Source organism: Balaenoptera acutorostrata, chromosome 4 (assembly GCF_949987535.1).
Source record: "Balaenoptera acutorostrata chromosome 4, mBalAcu1.1, whole genome shotgun sequence".
Taxonomy (NCBI): Eukaryota; Metazoa; Chordata; class Mammalia; order Artiodactyla; family Balaenopteridae; genus Balaenoptera; species Balaenoptera acutorostrata.
The window spans coordinates 141,766,289-141,788,996 of NC_080067.1; the positions used below are offsets into that span (position 1 = coordinate 141,766,289).

General features: G+C 44.1%; 1 protein-coding gene across 7 annotated transcripts in view; it reads right to left on the minus strand.

Annotated features, from left to right (window-relative positions):
- RUNX1 (RUNX family transcription factor 1) overlaps positions 1-22,708 on the minus strand; it is a 243,849-nt gene that overhangs the window by 176,383 nt on the left and 44,758 nt on the right. The gene's annotated exons all lie outside the window — the stretch shown is intronic.

A 22,708-nucleotide genomic window follows, 5' to 3' on the forward strand; every position in this document is an offset into this window, starting at 1 on the left:
CCACAAAACCCCAAATTAAACATAAATAAATAAATAAAACCAAACAGATCATTTAAAGTTTGAGAGTGTTTGAACATATAGTTGTTTGCTTTTTTTAAATTGAATGTGGCTATTGTTTGAAATGTCCAGTGTCTTCACCAAGTAAATGTTGAAGTGTTTTATGTCCAGTGAACAATCTATCCAAAAGTTCTACCACAATGACTTACCTTCCATGGATGAGTGTGAAGGTACTGCTTCTAGGTTAGTTTTATAATGAACTTAGAATTCGGTGGTCCTCATGGGGGAAATGAATGGGAATACTATTTCATAAAGAAAAAAAGAAATGAACGTGTCTTCCCTTTTTACCACCCTCAAGTGTATGACAAAAAGCCTAGTTTTATTGTGTTGTTATTTGTACTTTCACAGGAAGAAAAAATATTGCCAAACTTGAGGATTCTATTTTTTACTAGAATAACAAGATGTCATTGGGAGAGCATTACTTTATTGGAAAGTTTTTATTTTTTATTTTTTAACTTGTCTACCACAGCTTCACATATTTCATAGCTGTGTGTTTCCTGGCTAAAAAGCACCAAACTTTTCAACATTTGCTGCTCCTTGCGTGAACCAGATCTGGGCTAGGAAATTCCAATATTTAAGAAGAGCTGTAGAGGGTAATTAAGGGATTGTCCGATGTTTCGGCCAGTTCTGCTGATAAAGTGTGGGTTGCTTTATTATTTAAAGCTCTGCATGCTTCTAAGTCTCCTTTTCTGATACTGAAGCATGTCTTTCTAAGCCACCTGGATTCAAAAAAGGAGTTTTTAGGTGGCCATGGGGTGTCCCTGGCCAGAGTTCTCAGACAAAATTAACACCTTTATTCATACTGGGCCAGGTAAGCTCTTTGTTTCTTTTAGGAGACAGATGTTCTCCCTTGAGTTGGAAAGAGTAAAGCTCCATTGTGATGTCCACTCTCTCCAGTAGGCTGTGAGCACTGAAGTTTCCAGCCATGCATGGCTAATTGGGAGCCGTGAAGGCTCAAGGATGCTGTATATATTCCCATGCCCAAGTTCTAGGATATCTAACCTGTGACCCACACAGCCCATGGAATGATAGAAAGATTCTTTCCAGATTTGGTTTTGCTCTTAAACATATGCTGCAAACTTTATATACTGTAAACCTTCTTCATTTTTTCCCCATAAGTCAATGACTTTATGGCCAATGTATTTTTTTTTTTTTTTTTGCATAGGTAGGCAACTCAGAGGCAAGCACTCTCTATAATCACCATCAAACCATATTAAGAAAAACCTTTCCATGGGTGCTTTACCAGATGCTCTGCAAAGCGAATCATATAGGCATGTACATGATTTGGAGGGGCTTATGGTGTCATTCAGGCAGACCTTGACAATCAAATGCTAACATGAAAACCACAGGGCTGATAGTTAGCTAGTCTGTCTGGGGGTGGCCATATTCATCATCTTGTTGCCACCTTCCTTTCTGAGTGGTTGTTATCGGTTACTGTACCTGTCGTTCAACATTTTGATTCTCTTCTCTGAAAACATATTTATTATCTGCTAAGTCTATGTCCTATCTATTTTTAAGCCTCCTCTGTTTTTTAAGTGCCTGTGGTAGTACTTGGATGATAGTCAGAGTAATATAAAAATAACAGCTTGGAAAAATCGGGCTAAGTTTTCACTAACAACCTTTTCTCTCCTTGGTCCAAAAGCAACATAATACAGAGAAGAAGGTAGGACTAAGAGTCAGAAGTGCTGGCTCTGGTTGGTGGGGTGAGGTGTGGAACTCACCAGACTCTAGAGCCAGGGAGCCTGGCCCCAGCACAGCCCTGCCCTCCGCTGGTGCATTGGCCTGGGGCAAGCTGCTTGCTGTAAAGAGTTGGATCTACCCTGCAGAAAGGATTAAATGAGTCAATATACACGCAGGGCTCCAAAGAGCGCCTGGCTTGACAATAAGTGTCATATAAAGGTTTGCTGTTACTACTCTGATCCTGGCTTTGTCACTGAGGAGCAGGGCTTGGACCCCTCTGGGTCTGCGTCTCTCCCTATGAACAATGGACTAAGTTCTCTGAAACCATTTTGTCTTGCTGTTTTCTTTCTAAATAAGGCATCTTGCAAACACCTAGGGGTAAGTCACAGAGAGGAGGGGGATCATGTCACTTATCATCAAAATAGAATACTTTTCAGCTTGAATGGAGATGCTATTACTAATTAAGAACTACACTGGGACAATGCCGTAAGTCCAGCCAGTGTGGTCACACGACATACAGCAGGCAAGTCGTGAGCCCTACATACCCTGGGGATGGGGGATTCTGCTTTAAAGATATGAAGGGCGTGTTTACTGCTTCAGGTTGAAAGGGTGGCACTTAAAAAGCACACAATTGAACCAACGATTTCCAAAACATGCTGTACTGTTTGGCCTCCCACGTTGTTCAACGTCCCTCTTCATTTATTCCCAGCTCACAGGCAGAATAAGGATCAAAATCACCAAAAAAACAGACTTGGATTAAAAATCAGTCGTGCTGATTTTTATTTCTGCGGAGTTTTCTCTTCTAAAGCTACCTCCACCATCCCGAGAGAAACAGTTTTCCCCATTACTGATGGAAAGTTAAGTCTTCTCATAAGGAGGATTTCCCTTCCAGAAATTCAAAACGAGAAAAAGTATCAGACAATGTGATTTTGTGCCAGCGAACAGCCCTTTCCAAAGATTTGAACGGAATAATTTGTTTTCCATGGTTTATAGGTAGCAGATAAAACCTACATGGAAAAATGGACAAGGAGAAATGGAAAATAAGACACAGAATCTGGAATTGTAAGCTTAAAAAGCAATTTGTTTTATTTCAGCTGTGCCCAGAAATAACTTGAGGTTAACAAGTGAGTATTTCTACTGGAAGCATCAGCTACAATTAGGTCACCAACTTAGAGAAGACGTAGGCAGAAATTTAAACACCAAGTCTATCATTATAAAGGTACTTTATCAGCAGAAATGTCAGCTATGGATTGTTGACTTAAAATGATTAAGAGGCTGAAATATCAAAGAGGAAGATGAAGTTTGTGGAAAGGTCCCTGTTAAGATCAACAGCAGCTGAGGGTCTAAATATGAGAGAGTTGCTTTACTAACTTTCCTTGGGGAGTGAGTTTTGAACTTCTTGATTTCTACATCAGTCTGATGTGAAAAAACATAAATACTTGCTTCCTCTTGAAGGCTCTGTTCTGACCAGGCAAACCCAGGGCCACATGTTTAATTCTGGTGATGATAAAATGACAAACCTGTTGTTGTTTAGGATAACTGAGACATGGTAATACTCTTCTGATTTCCCATGGAAAATCAGCTGTGAAAAATCTGTAACAGTACTATTCAAACGTCCTATTTAAAAAATAAGCAAAAACCAATAAAAATATGGAACCTTTGGACCTGGCACCACGAATAGATTCTGCATGGACTGCCTTAGCTCACCCAATCATGGATTTTTTTTTTTCCCTGGAAGTTTATTTGAGAGTCTAAAAAAGATTTAATTGTTAATTTGATACCAATCATTGCATAGTTTAATAATGACTAGACTTTACAAGTATCTGGATCCACATGAGCCATGGAATTCAGAAGAATATTATTTCCTGTTATATTGAGAACCAATTTTTCATGGTAGATTTTACTTGATCATTCATTTGATCCATTTAGTTTGATCACTTAGATGTTCCAGACTACTAAATGCTGACCTTTTTTTTTTTTTTTTAAACATCTTTATTGGAGTATAGTTGCTTTACAATGGTGTGTTAGTTTCTGCTTTATAACAAAGTGAATCAGTTATACATATACATATGTCCCCATATCTCTTCCCTCTTGCATCTCCCTCCCTCCCGCCCTCCCTATCCCACACCTCTAGGTGGTCACAAAGCACAGAGCTGATCTCCCTGTGCTATGCTGACCTATTCTTTTTAAGTTTCCATTCACCATAATGATACAGGTTTGAGTTTCACAATGGCTGTGTCTATTTCCTTAGCAGTGAAAATGTCCTGAGACCTGTTTTTTTTGGTCTTTGTAGGTCTTTGCCATCAGTGCCACGGGAGCCCCCATTTCAAATGTCTCTTCTTTACATGGGGCTGTTGTTTGAACAAGAGCCTGAAAGGATGGCTTTTAGAATAGCTACTAGACATGCAGCTGTAAAGCGAGGCTGCAGTGTGCCTTGCCAGCAGTCAGCTGGGCACGTTCATTAGTACGTGTGGAGGCTGAGGGCTGCATGCAGACAGAAGGGGCTTCCTTTTGTCCAGCATTCACTGAGTGCCTGGCTCTACTTTCTTTGTCACATGAACATCAGTGTTTATCTCCTTGAATCATTGCAACTATGCATTGCTGTTCCCCCTCCCACTGAAGATTTAAAGTCTCTTTCGCCACATACGAGGTATAGAGAACTCTTTTAGGGACAGATTTTTAAATCCAGTCTACCATGGAACTACCACTGATACCAGACATTAAGTAAAATGAAGGTTTACTGTTGATGAAGGTGTAGCTCTTACGAGGGTCCCAGGGTTAGCCCAAGACTCAGTTATGAAGTCAGAAGATGTTAGTGTGTGCACGTGTGTGTGTGTGAGTGTGTGTGTGTGAGAGAGAGAGAGTGCTACCATCCCCTAGACTCTCACCCTCGTCAAGTTTTTTTTTCTTTTATAATTGAAAACATCTAGCCTTATGAAAAAATTGTGATATTAACTCCATTTTTTAAAAAGGGAAATAAACTCGGAGAAGTTAAGCCATCCCCCCAGGTCTCACAACCAGGTGGTAGTAGAACCAAGATTTGAAGCCAGGTTGGCATGTTCCAAAGTCTATTCCATTATGCTGTTAACCACGTGAATCTTCAGAAACATTCCAAGCCCCTAGTTCTATGTCCTCTGCAGCTCTGCCCTGCACTTGGCAGGCTGCAAAGGGAGAAGGCACTAAATGTACATGTTGTCAACCAGCGAGTGCACAAAGTTGAATTTTTGGAAGATTAAGGTCTTACAGGACACCCCAAATTATGCCCCAAGCATCTGTCTTGTCTTTCAATATGACTTCTAGGAAGGTTAAGCGTTAGAAGCTCTAGGGGTGATGTGAATCACAGGAAGTGCTAAACTAAAATATGGACTGAGTCATTCTATCCAGATACAATGGCCTTTATTTCTCTAAACCTCTTAATAGACTTTTATAAACCGGGGTAAAATAAAAGCTAGTTAAATTTAATATTATGGCTACTACTAATAAATATTAAACTAAATTTACTACTACGACTACTACTTAATCGCTTTCACTTTTTGATAAGTTATCAACATGTTGGATTCTTTGCTCATCAAAACATCTGATAGCATGCCCCGTGCCTCCTGGGTATAAAATAAATGTTAATTACAATAAATGCAATGATGCACAGTCTTTTTACTGCATTGTCTCACACACACAATCTCTCTTGCGTTCTGGACCTACGACACATTTGGTTCTTGGATAGCAGGGGATGGGTTTTAGAAACATTGTGGAGGTGGAGTCAATGGAACTTAGCTGTGCTTGGCAGTGGAGGTGAAGGGTGAGGGCGTTCAAGTCAAGTCTGAAATTTCAGCCCTGGTGACTAAGGGCTACTTGCCAGCAATAGGGAAGGTGGAAAGTCTGAGAAGATGATGGCCAGGTTAGAATAAAAAAAATGTGTGTCCCAGTAGTTTTGTGATTCCAGCAATGCTTAGGAGACTTAGAGTGAAGGTAGAGAAAGCACGTGTGGGGTGCCTACTAGGGGAGTGACTTGACACAGTCACTCTGTGTGGCTAAAGAATGAAGGTGAGGGGCTCAGAGCCCTGCTGAAAGGAGGAGGGAATTCATCTGAGCGTTGCACTGGAAGCCCTTCGTTTCCGCATGGTCCAGTCACAATGCCTTGCAATAGGGTTGATGGGAGGAGGCATCTATATGTGCTGGCGAGACCTCCAGGGATCAATGGAGCTGAGGGGTGAGCCCACCGTGGCAGGACAGGGATTATCAAGGCGCCGACTGGCTTGAGGAAAAGGTTGGCCAGAGACCTCTGGGGTCACCATGAAGGAGTGAGGATGGTAGACGGGAAAGCGTGGAGACTGTGGATGGAGGAACATTCCAGAATGTGAACTCTTGGAAATGGTACCATTTTTGCTCTGAAGGCTAATAGCCTATGGTGAGCATTAAAACATTCCAAGGCCATGAGTTCCCCAACACCCATCCTGATTCCCTGCTCCAAAAGTTGGAGGGGGGTCCTTGGGACATGTTACTGGGATTCCTCTCATGTTCCTTAGTGGGCGTATCTTCCTTTCTCACATGTGGACAGAGATTATCATGTATGGGGTAAACATGTATCTTATTCAATCATATTTTATTATCTTTTACTATTTTATTACTGTCGTTTTATTGGAATCAACATTTCCTTCTCCAACGATGGGGCATCAGATGTAACAAAGAGTTTTAGGGAAATGTGTCTGCTGGTCTTTCAGGATGTAACTCTTTGACCAGACTCTGCAGGCTGGCTGCTGCCCACCATTCCACTTTCTAGGTTTCACCGCATTAACATCCAATACTCTTTCCATCAAACCAGGCCAGTCATGTGTCACAGGCTGACACTGTTTGTTTTCTCAAACATGAAAGATGAAAGGTCAGGATTCAACATTACGCACCAAGGTCCCAGTGCAGGAGTCTCCAAAGTCGAGGCCAGGAACAACTAACTCCCCACGATGGGGCAGGCGGTGATGTGTGGAATACAACCAGTGAGCCACGGTCCCTGGAGTGTCCTCAAAGATGCATGTCTCCCCAGAACCTCAGAATGTGATTTTATTTGGAAATAAGATCTTTGTAGATGTGATTGGTTTAAATTAAGATGAGGTCACACCAGATTAGGGTGGGCTCTAAATCTAACGACACATGTCCTTGTGAGAAGAGGAGACACACAGATGCACAGAGAGAACATATCTGAAGACAGAGACAGAGACTGGGTGATGCAGATACAATTTAAGGAATGTCAGGGATTACTGGGAGCCATCGGAAGTCAGGAAGGATTCTTCCCTAGAACCTTAGGAGGGAGCGTCACCCTGCTGACACCTTGATTTTTAACTTCTAGCCTCTAGAACTGTGAAATAATACATTTCTGTTGTTTTAAACCAGCCCATTTGTGGTCACCTGTTACGGCAGCCTAGGACACTGATACATCCCCTAACTCTGCTGACTTACTTGTCACTGCCCACCTGGGAAGCTCCTCCCTGGAGCCAGCCTCCCTGTAACTAACATGACTGAAAGTCTCGGGACACCTCGCCCCAGAAGGCTTCATGCCCAGGTAAGTGTATTTCTTTGGACTGCCCTTGTCATGACATCGTTCTGACTTACATCTTTGCTCCTTTGAACTTCAATCAATGGCTGAACCAGGAACGTTGTTTTGACTACGCCGATGGTTTCTAAACTCCCCACTATGTGGTTTCCAGGTCAGACCGTTGGGCTTTGTTCTGTGAATCATTGCCAAAAGATTCAATTAAATCTTGCTTCACCCGCCTTGTGGCCAGGGTTTCGGTGACTTAGTGAGAACAGGGGTACTTAGGGAGTTACTGAGGAAAGCCAGACATGAGAGGGGGAGCCCAGTGTTGACACGAGGCAGAGAGCGTGGAGATTAGGGGGCTCGGGGCGGTGGGTGACGAATGAAGTCACCAGAAGCTCAGCTTCTTGGCTAGGAAGGCAGCTGTTGATTCCTAACATACTATTTTAGGACCCGAAAGAGAAAGTGAGGGGGCTTTGTGAAATCACTTAAAAGAGACTGCATGTCAAGGGGAGATGAGACATGTGTTACCACCACCATCCTTTCCCCGCAGGAATGAGAAAGAATCACAAATGTGAGTCTGCTCGTGATCTTTATGGTGGGAGGCTTCCTTTGAAGCCTGACATCACTAAAAAAAAGCCTCATAAAACCAAAAAGAAAAAAAAAAGTCTCACCAAGGAATACAGGGATGAGAAACAGCTATAGCTCTGCAGGAGCAGGAATTCGGTGGAACCAGAAGTCACTCAGGAAGAGAAAAGAAAAAGACAAGATTTCTCAATGGGCCCGGAGGATGTTGCCTTCATGGGGAGGTTCGCTCCACTGGGGAAGAGTCCTAAGTGATGCCAGGAGAGCCCGGTGAAGGAAGAGCCCACACCCCGAGTGCACGAGTGGTCCTGGGCAAGTCACGGAGACTTGGAATCTTGGGCTTCTATTTCTAGTTTGCTTGTGAAGCAAGTAAGGTCTGGACCCTGCTAATCGTGGAGGACTTGCAGAAGGTGACTGCTTCTGGAAACTCCCCACGTATAAGCAGGGATCCCTGGGATGGGATGTACACACACACATCTGGAATGCCTCCTTTACTTGGTACAATGCTGGGAGACGAAATGAATTTTTGCTGACATTTTTTCATAAAACTAGACAAAAGCTCAGCACCTCTTTCATAGGAAACATCAGCTCTGGGCTTCATTTGTGATCACGGTGCCACAGGCAACCCACATATTTGCCCTGAGAGCTGGATAGTTCAAGGGAATGCCGGGTCATTCTGCCCAACCAGGAGTTTGGAGAACTATTGATGCCGTAGATTGAATGGACGTGTCCCCTGCAAACTCGTGTTAAATCCTGATGTCCCAGGGGATGGTATTTGGAGGTGGGGCCTTTGAGAGGTGAGTAGGTCATAAGGGTGGAGCCCTCATGGGTGGGATTCGGTTTCTCATAAAAGAGACCCCAGAGAGCCCCTGGCGCTTCTCCCATATGAGGACATAACAGAGAAGATGGCCATCTATGAACCGGGAAGCCAGCCCTCACCAGACACCAAATCTGCTAGAACCTTAGTCTTGGACTTCCCAGCTTCCAGGACTGTGAGAAATAAATGTCTACTGCTTATAAGCTACCCAGTCTATGGTATTTTTGATAGCGCAGCCTGAGCGGACTAAGACGGTCGAAAGCCAGTAGCAACATTTGTGGACTCCAGGGCTGGTGAAGCCCAGGGCCTGGCCCCTTGGCTCCACCTTGTCTACCTCTCTTGCTAACCATCTTGACCAGTGGGAGGTTTCCTGAACACACCAGGTCCCTTCCTGACCGCCCGCATCCTTGAACGTTCCCCTCCCTCCAGATGAGAGACCCCTTTCCCCCTCTTCCCTTGGGTCAGTTCTTCCAGATCAAGAATATTCACGTCTGCCATCGCCTCCTCTAACTGGTTGGGTGTCCTGCCCTGTGCTTCCTGGTTGGCCCTGTGGGTCTGTTTCCTTGTCTGTCATCCCCACAGGGGTCCTGGATGACATGGACATCTGGTTGACCTCTGTGAAACATCTACGGGAACTTGGCTGACTTCATCTTACTCTTCATAGCTCTGAAGGTGTGCCAGCCATCCTACTAAACACATCGCAATAACCCACGGAAGCAGGGATTACTGCCGTTGCTATTTTACAGGTGAGCAAAAAGAGCACAAAGAGGTCAGATGACTTGCCTGTCACACAACTAACAAGTGGTGGATGGTGTCCATATACCTGATCTGGGTTGAATAGTGTCTCCAAAATTCATGTCCACCCAGAGTCTCAGAGCACGACCTTCTTTGGATATAGGGTCTTTGCAGAAGCAACTAGTTAAAGTGAGGTCATGTTGGATTAGAGTGGGCTCTAAATCCATTGACTGATGTCCTTGTACGAAGAGAAAACAGAATCACACAGAGGGAAGAAAGACTGCCACGATGATGGAGACAGACATGAGACACCAATGGCTGGCAAGCAGCAGAAGCTAAAAGCAGGCCAGGAAGGATTCTCCCTGGAAGCTTTCAGAGGTAGGGTGGCCCTGCCGTAATTTCAGACTTCTACCATCTGGAACTATGAGAGAAAAAAATTTCTGTTGTTTACAGCCATCTGCGCTATGGTCGTTTGTTATGGCAGACACAGAAAAATAATAAACTGCCTCTCAGAAAGAGCAGGGAAAAGTTTCTCTGGGGGCTGTGGCATCCCCGTGCTTTCCCTGGACAGGGGAGAGGGCCAGCGGGCCTGCTTCCCTTGGAAGTTCTGCCCAGTGGCAGGATTCCCAGACCACACACACACTGAGCAGGCCTGCGTGTCCTTTCATGAGATGGCATTTTGGGAGGGACACAGGCCTGGAACACAAGGCAGGAGCCTGGGGCACTTTCCTGGCAGCTGGACTTTGGGAAGATAGGAGGCAGACACCTGGTGCCTCAATTTTCATGTTTTAAAAATGGAGCCCTTATGTGAACAAGAGTCAGGCACTGGGAGTGCAATAGACAGTGTAACTGACCACGTCTCTGTCCCCACGAAATTAGCACGCTAGGGGAGACAGGCTATGACTCAATCAGTAAACAAGTGATGATTACAGACAATGACAAGGGATATGAAGGAAAATTCCCCTCTCAAAACATGGTGAGGTTTCACAAAATTAAGCGTTATAAATAAAAACAAAAAAACCAAATTGAATGGCGATGCTCTTGGCCCTTGTTAACGATTGCACAAGTGTCTGCATGGCGGACCAGGCAGGACCCTGCGAGCTCAGACTCAGATGGTCCTCGGGCTGGCCCCACTAGACTTATGCCAGAGGCCAGCCTAATGTGCGGCCAGAGTGTGGCCCATCCAAGTCTAGTTTCTCCATTGCGAGGCCAGCAATAAAAGGGATGACTGGGCATGCAGCCTGCCCAGACCTCGCAGGAGGGAGACTGTGTCCCCCGGGCCGGTTCCCAGGCTGAGGTGCTGCAAGGCCGGCAGTTCCCCGAAAGGGCCACGCTCCTTCCCTGCCAGGAAGAGCATCTGCAGGGCCTTTGGGGATACCTGCGAGAGGTGCCGGGCACCGGACCTGTCTCTTGTGTGCAGATACCATCCCCCGGGGGTGCGTCTCGGGTGGCCGCTTTGAGAAAGACACATGGAGCCAACCGCAGGAAGAACAAAACTTTCAGGAAGAACAAAAGAGAACAAATCTAATGAACACGATAATGAACATGAACAAGGATGATTTTTGATGCAAGCGCAGTGACTTAGCTACAGAAAAGGATAATAGAAAATACAGGGTGCTGTTAGTGACGGGATAATAGAAACCATTATTGTAAAGCAGAACTGTTGTGGAGAGAGGAGCAAACAGAACTGCTCCCGGGGGTCCTGCGTCCTCAGTGACTTTTCACCTGATTTGCATCCTGAGGTCAAACACCATTACTACGAGCCAATGCGGGGTTGGAAGAGAATATTGGCCTGTTTGCTTGTTACTATACATACACACACACACACACACAAGTGATTGAGGAATGTAGAGGGAAAAACCTGGAATAAATGCACTGGTCTAATTTCTTCCACATCACTCACTGAAATTCCCCACTCACTAATTTTCCTAAAAGCTGATTTTCTCATATACTTTGAAGTCAGGCAAGTGGGTTTGGGGAAAGTCATGTTCTCTCTGAGGTGGCCGTTGACATGCTAAGGTATCTCAAGACCCCCTTCAGCAACAGAAGAAAGCTCCCCTTTGTGAATGAAGAAGGAGAAAATGAAGGCTGTGATTCTAACTGAATAAATATGGAGCTCGTTTTGACGATCATTGGATCACTTAATGGTTCCAGAGCAACCAGGAGGAACAGAGTTTTCTTGACCATTGACATTCAAATTTTTCTTAAAAAAAATTAAAAAGTATAACCAAGATTTTGTAATAACTTTAAATGAAGTATAATCTATAAAATATTGAATCACAATGTTGTACACCTGAAACTAGTATTGTAAGTCAACTATACTTCAATTAAAAAAATTCAAAAAACCCAAGATGTAAACTGTCTAAATGAAATGATCCATTATCTTTTTCCACTGGTGAGGGTGTAATGAAAGGTTTCGTGTTTTAAACTCATGCACATATACATCGACATTATTATGCTTGTAGAGAAATTGCTCAATAGAGGTAGGTTGACCTAAAAAAAAATCGTCATCGGCATTTTGTATCTATATGAGATGGTGAATGCTAACTAATCTTATGGTGATAATCATTTCACAAGATATGTAAATCATTATGCTGCACATCTCAGACTTACAGAGTGCTGTGTGTCAATTATATCTCTAAAGTGGGGAGAAAAAAAGAGTGGAAGAAAAAACAAAAAAAAATTGGCGTTCACCTCCAGCCTCAATATTGACTGGGAACCTCTGTTCTTATCCACCCTCAAAGACCTCAGCCAAGTTCTGGGGCAGTTAGTTTGGTTTCCTGGCTGGAATTGCGACACCGTTGGGGCAGAGAGTCTTGTAGCTGCAGACAAGCCCGTGAACACGGTGTCAGGAAGTCCGGGAAAGCATGAGTCAGCTCAGCGCTGGCACCCCTGGCGCTGGGCTCCAGAGGAAACTTGACCAGTAGCCGAAGTCAACAAAAGGCGTCGAGCAAGCCGTGCAGTCTGGGGGAGGCCATGGAGGGCCTGCCAGCATGTCCCCACCAACCCTACACACCAAGCTCCACCCTTCCCAGCAGAGATGGACCAACCCTTGCAGCTCTGACCACAGAGGGTGGACTTTAACGACCTGGGAACTAATTTCTCGTTGGTTTTGGTAAACTAAAAATGATAGAATGAGTAATGCATTAAAATCATCTTTTTCCTAATTGAAAATTAAAAAAAAAAGTATTACAATTCTGTTGGAGACGAATTTTTACAGTCTTTGGAATCAAGACTGTAAATTTCTGGGAGATAATTCGAGATTTAAATGTGTAAATGTTCTAATTTACTCGTTGTCCTGTACTGACACGGGACGTGGTTTATAGCAAAGGCTACAGGAACGAGGAACTAACGGTCTCTTAGTTCTTTCTGTCTTTTCTCTGCCTCTTGGCATGTATGCGTAGGTATGGGTATGTGTAGGTATGTCTTTGTATGCTTAGTTACTCCTATCCATCACTCCTCCCTTCTAGAATATCCTTGCCCCACCTTCAGTGTACACTTGCTTTTTAGAATTTTGAACACTGAGAATTATTTGAAGCTCCTGATAGTTTTTTTTAACACCTTGAACCTGATATGTCTGCAGCCTGCCCCTAGTTATGGAGAATAATAGAAGTTCAGACTTGGTAGGACTGTGGAGCCATGGGACTCTCCGTTCACGGGGCAGGGATCCTCCCCAAAGTACCACACCTTCAGGGTTTGACCTGACTTAACCAGGCTCCATCTCTGCTTCTGTCCTGCAGCCCAGCTGGCGAGCTCAGATGTGATAACTCTGCTGAAGAGGGGATGAGGAGGGAGTTAAATTGTGGGCAAAGTGAGACAAGCCAGGGATCCGGTGCAGGAGAGGAAATGGAGAGAAGGGAGACGGTAGGAGAGGTTTGCCCTTGGGGCTACGGTCAGAGGCTGGGGGACTTCTATGGAAGGGAGAGGGCTGGAGAGGTAACCTTCCCACGTCCTGCCCCGCCTGCCTCTGGCCCTTGGCTCCTCCTTCTCAGACCCCGAAGATGAGTATTAAGTCAGCCCATCGCACACATCTAGAAGTTTCTGGGTGCTGCAGGGAACTCGAAGACGGAAACTTTGGCTTAAGAGCAGACTTCTCGGAACAATATTGACACAATAACAGCTTGAAAAAGAATAGCAAACCCCTCGTCTCTCTCTCTTCTCCCCAACTTGACTTCATAACCCATCTCTCCTCTGTTAAAACTGTAAGTGGAAAAAAAGCTAGTTTTGCAAAGATCATTGTTACAGAAAGTGTGGCTGTAAATTATCTAGAAACTTCGGCATTTCTGCTTTATAACTTTCACCTGAGATTATCGCTTTTCTTTACACCATGAGGCCAGGAGAAGCAAAAACAGAAAAAAAAACAAACCCAACCCAACAAAAAATAAGATTTTAGCTCTTGAGCAAAAGGACATAGATACTATCAAAACATTTTGCAAAATTACAGAAACATTGCTACATTTTCCATAGGGTTAACTTTTGAGACGAAAAACTAATTTGGAACTTATGATTTCTTCGAAAAAAATTCCCTTAACCAAACCAAAGACATTTACTGGGAGAAGAAAATGACTAACTTGTAGTTTCCACAATGAGAAACACATTCCCATGGCTTCTGGCCACTTTCTGTCATTACGTGATGGGCTTAAATTGTATTCATTTATAATGAGTGAAAAATATGAATGAAATCTTTAAATTAGTCAAAATAACGTCATGCTTTAAACATGCTCCCCTGCAAAGAAGGAGAGGATATTGGATGGCAACTGACCTCACGATCATTTCTGAGGATCGATCCCAAACCTGACGGCCCATATTTAACTTCAAACCAAGTATTGCAACTTCACAATTAAAAAAAAAAAAAAAAAAAAAAAAAAAGAAAGAAAAAAAGCAGGCTTCTTATTGCTGCAGTGAGATAGGGCAGCGTAATGGCTTTGAGCATGTCTCTTCCTGCAGTGTATCTGGCCTTGAGTCCACAGAGCCTCCCGCCAACATCAAAGGAAGCTGTAGGAGATGGTGTGTGGAACCCCAGATAGCCCTGGGAAGCGGGGGAACCCACCCTCTGTCAAGAGGAGTTGCTAAAATTAGATGGTGAGGTAGTCTCAGCGCTGGAAGAGATCTTGCTAATCATCTGCTTCCATCAATGATAGAACCCATCAGACCTTCCAGACCTTCAAAGAGAAGGGCTTATGCAATCGGCAGGAACGCCGTTCTGTTTGGAGATTCTTCCCTCCGTCTATCTTAAGCTCTTCATGCTGATATTAAAGTCAATTTCCTCTTACTTCGGGGCTCAGTGCAGATGGGGGGCAGCTAGGCCCTGTATTTTCCTCCGGGCTTTCTAAGATTTTTTTTTTTTTTTTTTAATGATCTGAGACCATCATTTGGCCCTTCCTATTCATCTGAGATGCTGCCCTACGGTCTTCATTTTGGTGTTCTGGGTGCATTTGGGATGCACATGAAATCCTGCAAGGAGGGCTGGAAGGGTCAGGGCCAGCCTCATACTGGGGCCGAGCGAGCGAGTGGTCACCTGCTCAGCAGCGTCTTTATCTCCCCCTTATCTCCCTTTCCAGCTGCCTTGCCTGGCTCTGGTGACAGTATCTGAATGTCTGCCACTTGAGATTTACGATCTGGGGTAAGCACTGCCCCTCCTTCTATGTTTCTCTTTGAAACTTTGCGTCCATCAGGAAAGGGTTAAGTCCCTTAAAATTAATATCTTTGCTGCCCTGATTTCCTCTCTCGAAAATATTTAGGGAAGCAAGACAGGCTGGGAGAGGGGATGGGGAGGAGAAAAAAGGGGCTTAGGAAAAGCGGACCTGAGGAGGGACCACAGAGATCAGCCTCGCTTCCCTGAGAACGTCCCTTGTGGCTTCCTCGGCAGGACCACACAATGTCCAGAGACCACTGTGTGACTCGCAGAGATAACGGTGGCAGTTCCTGGCAACATTTGCTCCATCCCTCCCCCTCCATCATCTGTCTTCCTCCCCAGAGAATCTTTCTTTTGCTTTGGGCACCATGAACCTCAACTTTGCAGAGAGGGGAAGGAGCCAGACCCTTGTGAGTCCAATCCGCGTCCCATCTTGTCAATGTCTTTCTTCTCAAGACCAAAACAAACCACAAACCCTCTTATCCCACTAAACATCCACCCATGAAGCACAATCAAGGAATCTGCGTTCCAAAACAAAATGCTTCTCTTTGAAGGAGCCAGCCTTTACCGCTCTGCCCTACAAATGGACGATTTAATAGACCTGACCCGAGGCAGGCATATGCTAGCAAGTAGGTTGATTATGAGGTTGAATTGGTGACTTGTGGTGTCTGTCAAGCATTGGGGGCCTTGAATTCAGGCCTGTGGGTGAGCAGGGCACAAACAGCTGGGCAGAGCAGCCCTTAATCTCCTGCCAGCTGGACCCAGAGACAGGCCTTGGAGGCTGGAGTGCTCGGGCTGCTCTTGGCACGGGTTCCAGAAACAATTCTGGTGGCAATGTGGGGCTGTGACTCCAGGCCTGCCCCAGAATAACACACTGTCAGCATATGTTAACAGGCTGCCTTTTCTCCAAAGATCACAAAATGCATTCCATTTAGTGTCTGTTTTGCAAGTGTTACTATCTGTGTTTTATGGGCAACAAAACCAAGATACAGCAAGGCCTTTGAGCTCTGCCATGTGAGTGTGAGTGGTGAGGGGCTGACCTTGGGAGACCTGTGCTTCCTGAGTCTCGGGCTGTTGCAAAACAGCTTCCTCCAACCTTTCCAAACTCCTTCCAGAATGGTCATGCTGGCTGGCAGATCTCAGGGGCTGGTGGGAGTTAAAAGGAACACATGTGTTCCAAACTCCCTGGAAGAGAGAGTGGTATTAAAAACACACACACAAGCTAGTGTTCACCATGTGGGGACCCAGATGAAAGCGGTCGGCTGCTTCAGTACTGGGCTTTGTGACCACACGTGGTGAGGCCTTCACCCCACAGGAAGCACGTGGAAATGAGCAGAAGACCTGACTCCTTCTTCTTTCCTGGGTCTTCTCTCCTATGAAGCATAAGACCATGCAGATTCTGGTCTCTCTCCTTTTAAAAATAGGATCATCCGTAAGACTAAACTTTCTCAGGAGCTCACCACTGACACCAGTCAACAGAAAGAGGAACCTGCTAGTCTATTACTAAGTGAAATTTTTCAGCTGGCCCTGTTCTATTTCAGCCTCCTCTGCCCACGTGGAGCTTCATCTCCATTGGGGGGAAATGAGATAAGCTTCTCCCCAAAGATGTCGGAGCCACGCTTACAATATTTGACTCTTACACAAATGAAATACAATTGAAGACCAATGATCTCCAGAGTTAGGACTTAAACTGTCAGACACTGAGACATCTCAAAACATTAGGCTGAAAGATGTCTAAGGGATCTTTACTCAGTGTTGAGCCATAATGAATTCCAAAAGAGGAAACGCACATCTACTGACTTTTTCAAATCTACAGGGAAGATGATCCCAGAATTTTCATTGGAAACTAGTGCTTAACAACCAACCAACAAGCATTTACCATATACCCACTGTGTGTAAGGTTCTGTGGGGCACAAAGAGAGCTATTTGTGAATGTTCCCATGGTCGAGTGGTTCTTGCTCTTTGCACTTGTATCATTAGCAAGAACTACTCTCAATTCTTTGTTATCTCTCTCAACTATGTCTCACATCCTTGTCTTCTGGAGTGACCTCCTAACTTGAGGTCTGTTCTGGGGGAGCTGGGGTTTGGGGTCACTCTTGATGCTAGCCTGGCACATACAGGGAACAGTTAGTTACCAGTGGCTGGGCCACTTCTTCCAGTGTCAGAGTGAGCTGGGGATAAGGCAGCAGAAAGCAAAAGGCATCCCCTAGTGTGTCTGAGCTCTTGATCGTTTCTTCCAAATCTATTCCTCCCATAGTTTTCCCTGCTTCTCTAGCAACTGTAGTTTCCAGATGGCTTATGCTACAGAACATTTGATTCTTCCATGCCTCTTTTCCTTTGCTCATGCTCTCCATCCAAACTGTCATTAAATAATGTTTTGAACCTTTAAAATGGCCACTTTATTGTTCCCACAAGTTACCCTCATTTCTTGCCTCCATTTGCAATATTCTCTTATTTGGCTTTTTTTAAAGTTTTTTTTCTTTTAATCTTTATTTGAGATATAATGCACATAAAATTCACCTAATTAAAGTGTAAAATTCAAATTTTTTTGGTATATTACATTACTAATTTTTTTGAGTTGTAAAATATATATAACATAAAATTTCCCATTTTAACAATTTTTAAGTAAACAATCAGTGGCATGAATTATATTCACGATGGTTGCTGTGTAACTATTATCATTATCTATTACCAGAACTGTTTAAACACCCCTAAACAAACACTCTGTAAACTAGGAATAGAACGGAACTTCTTCAACATGATAAAGACCATATATGAAAAACTTATGGTTAATATTATACTCAACAATGAAAAGCTGAAAGCTTTTCCCCTACAATCAGGAACAAGATAAGGAAGCCCATTTTTGCTATTTCTGTGTAACACAGTACTGGAAATTCTAGCCAGAGCAATTAGGCAAGAAAAAAATTATCTCTGTTCATAGATGACATGATCTTATATGTAGAAAACCCAAAAGAATTCACAAAAAAACCTGTTAAATCTAAGAAATGGTTTCAACAAAGCTGTAAATATAAGGTCAAAACATCAAATTAGTTGTATTTTTGTACACTAGCAATGAACAATCCAAAAAGGAAATTAAAAATCAGTTCCACTTACAATAGCATCAAAAAGAACAAAATACTAGGAATACTTTTAACCAAGAAGGCAAAGACTTATACACTGAAAACTACAAAACATTACTCAAAGAAATTAGAGGAGATCTAGGTAATTGGAAGGACATTCCATGTTCATGGGCTAAAAGACTTAGTAATGTTAAGATGATGCACAATTCACAATTTCAATATTACCCAAAGCAATACAGAAATTCAATGCAATCCCTATCAAAATCCCAATAGTGTATTTTACAGAAATAGAAAACCTACTCTAAAATCCTAATTGGCTCTTCACTTGCGATTTCTTCTGCCTGACATGCTCTGCCATCATCTGCATGGCTCCCTGTCTCACCTCCGTCAGGTAAGGATGAGGCTGTCACCACCTCAGTCACATGTCACCTGTCATCTTCTTATCATGGTGCTCCCTCACCACCCTTGCCCTCCCAATCATCTCTTATTTGCCTTACTTTTCTTCATTGCTCTTAATATCATCTGCCCACATTGTATATTTTACTTATTTATTTTTTGACTTCCCTTTTTGAATATAAATATGATGAGGTCAGGGATTTTTGTCTATTGGTTCACTGCTATACTCCCAGCACCCAGAACGTGTCAGGCACATAGTAGGCACTAAAGATAGATATTTATTGAGTGCAGGAATGAATGTAAAATACACAAGAACAATAAATAGATTCGAGTCTATTGTTTTTGTAGTGAAACAAGACCAACAAGTGACTACCAATTGGATTTTTGCCTCGCATCCTCCTTAACCAAATTTAGCATTAAAGAGAAAGAAACACATTGGTGAAAGAACAATACAGCTTCATTAAACACCCAAAGAAGTGGTGAGTGCAAATATTTCCTCCTTTTTGAAAGTCATGTTCACTTTGGGCCGTTTTCAGATCATCAATTCTCTCTCCAATGTACTGCTCCCCGAATCCCAATATATTTGAAAACACTTCCCGGTCTGAAAAAGTCATCAGAGTATCTTAATCCATCTTAATCTTCCATGGCAAAGGACCTGAGTGCGTAGAGATTCAGTTATGACTATATGTGGGATGCCAAGAACTTGACTTTGGCTGGGTGAGAGCAAATCTCAATACCAAGGGAGCAAGCAGACAGCTGGTAGGAAAATAACAGGAATGTATGCAAGGAAGTAAAAGAGATGAACAGTAATGGGAGACTCCCACGAGTGGGAAACTTAGTACGTGTAGACGCAACTACATGCCAAACAAATTTACAATTTCACATACTTAACTTATGATTTTCACTGTGATGATGATGAGTGAACAAGGAGGAGGAGAGCTCCCTGTGAAAAGGGGTGACTCATCTATGTCCTATTTTAAATCGATCTTGAGAGCGTTCTCCCGAATTATATCACTGACCCCATGAATCCGTGAAATCTCCAGAGAACAGCACAAAACTGCACTTTCAGCGGGAGGGTCAGTGCATCGCGACGGCCCCTCTTCAAGGCTCAATTCCTGCATTTCCATTCTCACAGGGTGGCTACTGTCTTTAAGAAGAAGCAGTCTGTTGCCTCTTTGGTAAAGGTGTGTACCTTCCAACTTTGTATTTATCTGTGTAGTCAACATATTTTCAAAATAATCCACTTAGACTCATGAATCCCACCCGTATAAGATTTCTTTAAAGTGGAAAAGCTTTTCACCACCATTTGCTGTTGAGAAAATGAAGGTACGAGGTAGCCATGGTAGCTGCCTTCAGGAAATGGTAGAGCCAAAGAAGGAGAAACTTGAAAATTCAGAACTGTGTTCATCCCGCTCTGCCAGCCATTGGCTACTTGTTCAAACTTGAGCCAAGGGTCTGATGTGATACGAGTCACACCCATGATGATGGCACTCCACAGATGGCTCAGCATCTTTGGTTGCATCAGAATTTTGTTGTATCAAATAATTCTAAAAAGCCAAGGGGCCCAGAAGCTATAACTAGGACATCCCTTTCATATGAATAACGAAGACCTCACTTGCGTTGCAATAGCAGCTCCTGTGGCAGCATGTGAGTGCAGACCTTAGCATCATGGCAAATCTCAAAGGACCCTGAGTAAAATCTGCTCTCTGCTTGTGCTGCTTAAAGAACAGCCCGGCGATTACAGGGCACAGCTAAGGGCGTGTCACCAGTCAAGTCCCATAAAGCTCAGACTAGAACTCAGAAGTTTTGACCCTATTCTTATCACCCTGTCCATTGTAAAATTAACCATTTAATTTTCCCGAATGGACCAGGGATCCTTTGCAGTGGGGTCTTACCTGATCCCACCTACCTCAAGTTTATCCTATTGCTTCTGTGCCTTGGGATTTCACCATGTGTTGGGGTCATGTCCAGGGCAAACGGAAACATTCAACTTTCAGGTTCACGAAGGAGGCAGCTCAAAGTCCAGCCCTGGCTTGTTGCTTGCCTACTGGAGGGGTGACCGTCTCATGATCCCAGGCCCAGCTCGCCCTCAGCCCTGGACAAAAGCCCAGGCCTCCAAGAGCACAACTTGGACATGATGCCTGTGTTTCAAATTCGCATCACTTTCCCATCACCAAGGGGACTTTGATTTTAGCTCTTTCTAAGATGAGATTGGGAAATTCTTATTTTTAATTTAAATTTCTGGTGCCTCAGTGTTTTAAGACAATCTCATTCCTGCTTTTTCCATCTGCAGCAAAAACCTTGAAACCTGCTATCACTGCCTCATTGTTGAAAAAGAAGTCCTGGGCAGATGTTATTGATCTATACAGAGGTAGGAAGCATGTTCTTTATTAGGGTAGGACTTCTTACTTTTACCAGCATGCTCATCCCATTTGACAGAGCGATGGGGAAATAGGAGAGACAGAGATGAGAGGAAGGAGAAGAGACAGACACAAAGAGGCAGGGGGAGAGAGACAGAGAGACAGAGGAAGAGAGAGACAGAGACAAAAAGAGAGACAGAGAGAGAGAGAGAGAGACTGTATCTTACTTTTTAAAGACCAGGCTGTCTACAGTCTATAAACACCATTTGGATTCCGTGTGACTCATTTTATATCCCAGAGAATACCCTCTTCTGTCCTCCAAAGCACCACATTTTAAATTCTAGCCTTGAGTCTGATTGGAGTCAGATTAGATTTATGCCCCCATCCCTCCAGACCCCACCAATTATTTAATTAATAAATACTATGAAACTCCACGGTACTTAGTCTCTATTTTTAAGACTAGGAACTCTCCCTTTTCCAAGCATACTGTACTGCTAACAGACAGTCTCCACAATCCCATCCTCATCCCTGGCACCTAATCTCCATCCCCAGAAAGGACACTAATTGTTCTTCCTGTCCCTAAGCTTCCTCCTTGAAGCTCAGCTTCCAGTGAACGGGACTCTAAACGCTCCTTCAGAGCTTGCCCGCAGGGCACCTTTTCTCCCCACTGAGGACGCTGCCTAAGGAGGAAGAACCTGGCATCTGGCTGCAGCTGAAACCTCTTCCTGACCTCATACCTTTGAAGCTCCCTTTGAATTTCATGCCAATACCCAGAGCGTGGGGTGTCACTATTTTGTGATTTTCCTGCTGCCCCGGCAGGGTTGCTACACGGCCTTGACACGTTTAAAGTTACTCCCTGCTCAACTGGGACTCGTGGCAGCCGGTGCCCCCCACCCCCAGCTGGAATGCCTGGGACTGTATTTTACCGCATCGGCATCTTCACAGCTGGGAAGCGCCTCCCCAGGGTCTCCGACAATGTGTAAGTTTCTCACATCCTCCTTGGCAGGCTGACCCCAGTCGTAAGTCATCCTCCAAGACAAGACTGACAAGTCTGATCAATTATTGCCACCAGTTCTTTAAGTGTTGAGGAGCTAATGTGTCACTCTGTAGCCAGGGGTCGGGTGCATTGCATCTGAGAGACAGGATCCACGGAGGAAGATGAAAACATGCACACGCTGAAGACTGGAGATTTACAAATTCAGTGTCCTCAATATTTCTACAGAAAATCTGCTTTGCCTGCATAAAAGTCTCACGTAGGCAAGCTGAACTCAATATCTTTCTCAGAAAGCACAACGAGAAGGATATTCCATCTGGTTTTTAACAAAATAAAGCCATGTTACTCTGTCTTTCAAGCCTTCCAAAGCCCTCCATACGTTAACACCCTCCCTCTAGCCAACACAGACGAAAATTTTCCCTGTGGCTCAGGTGCTGAGAGCCTGAGAACTAGAGTCAGTCCGATCTGAACTTGAGTCCCTGCCCTGCAGGGTGACTTTGGGCAAGTTAGGTAACCTCTCTGAAACTCATGAAGATAACAATGATACCAATGTCAATGGTGTCACATATGAAGTGCTCAGCCCAGCCTGGGGCACATACATGTTCAGTATGTGTTAGTGACATTGTGATGATTAACATTTCCTTTTTCAGGGTAGGAACAATGTGCATGGAGTGGGAGTCGTGTCAGCCAATCCTTTGACGCCAGGGCTCAGCTTAGTGCTTTAGATAGGCTGCCGGCAAGACCTGAATCAATGCTTGGACACAGCCCATACCCTTCCTCTGCCAGGCTGAAGGCACTGGAATAACAGGGGAGAAAATGAGAGGTCTCACAAGGAGTCCTGTGTA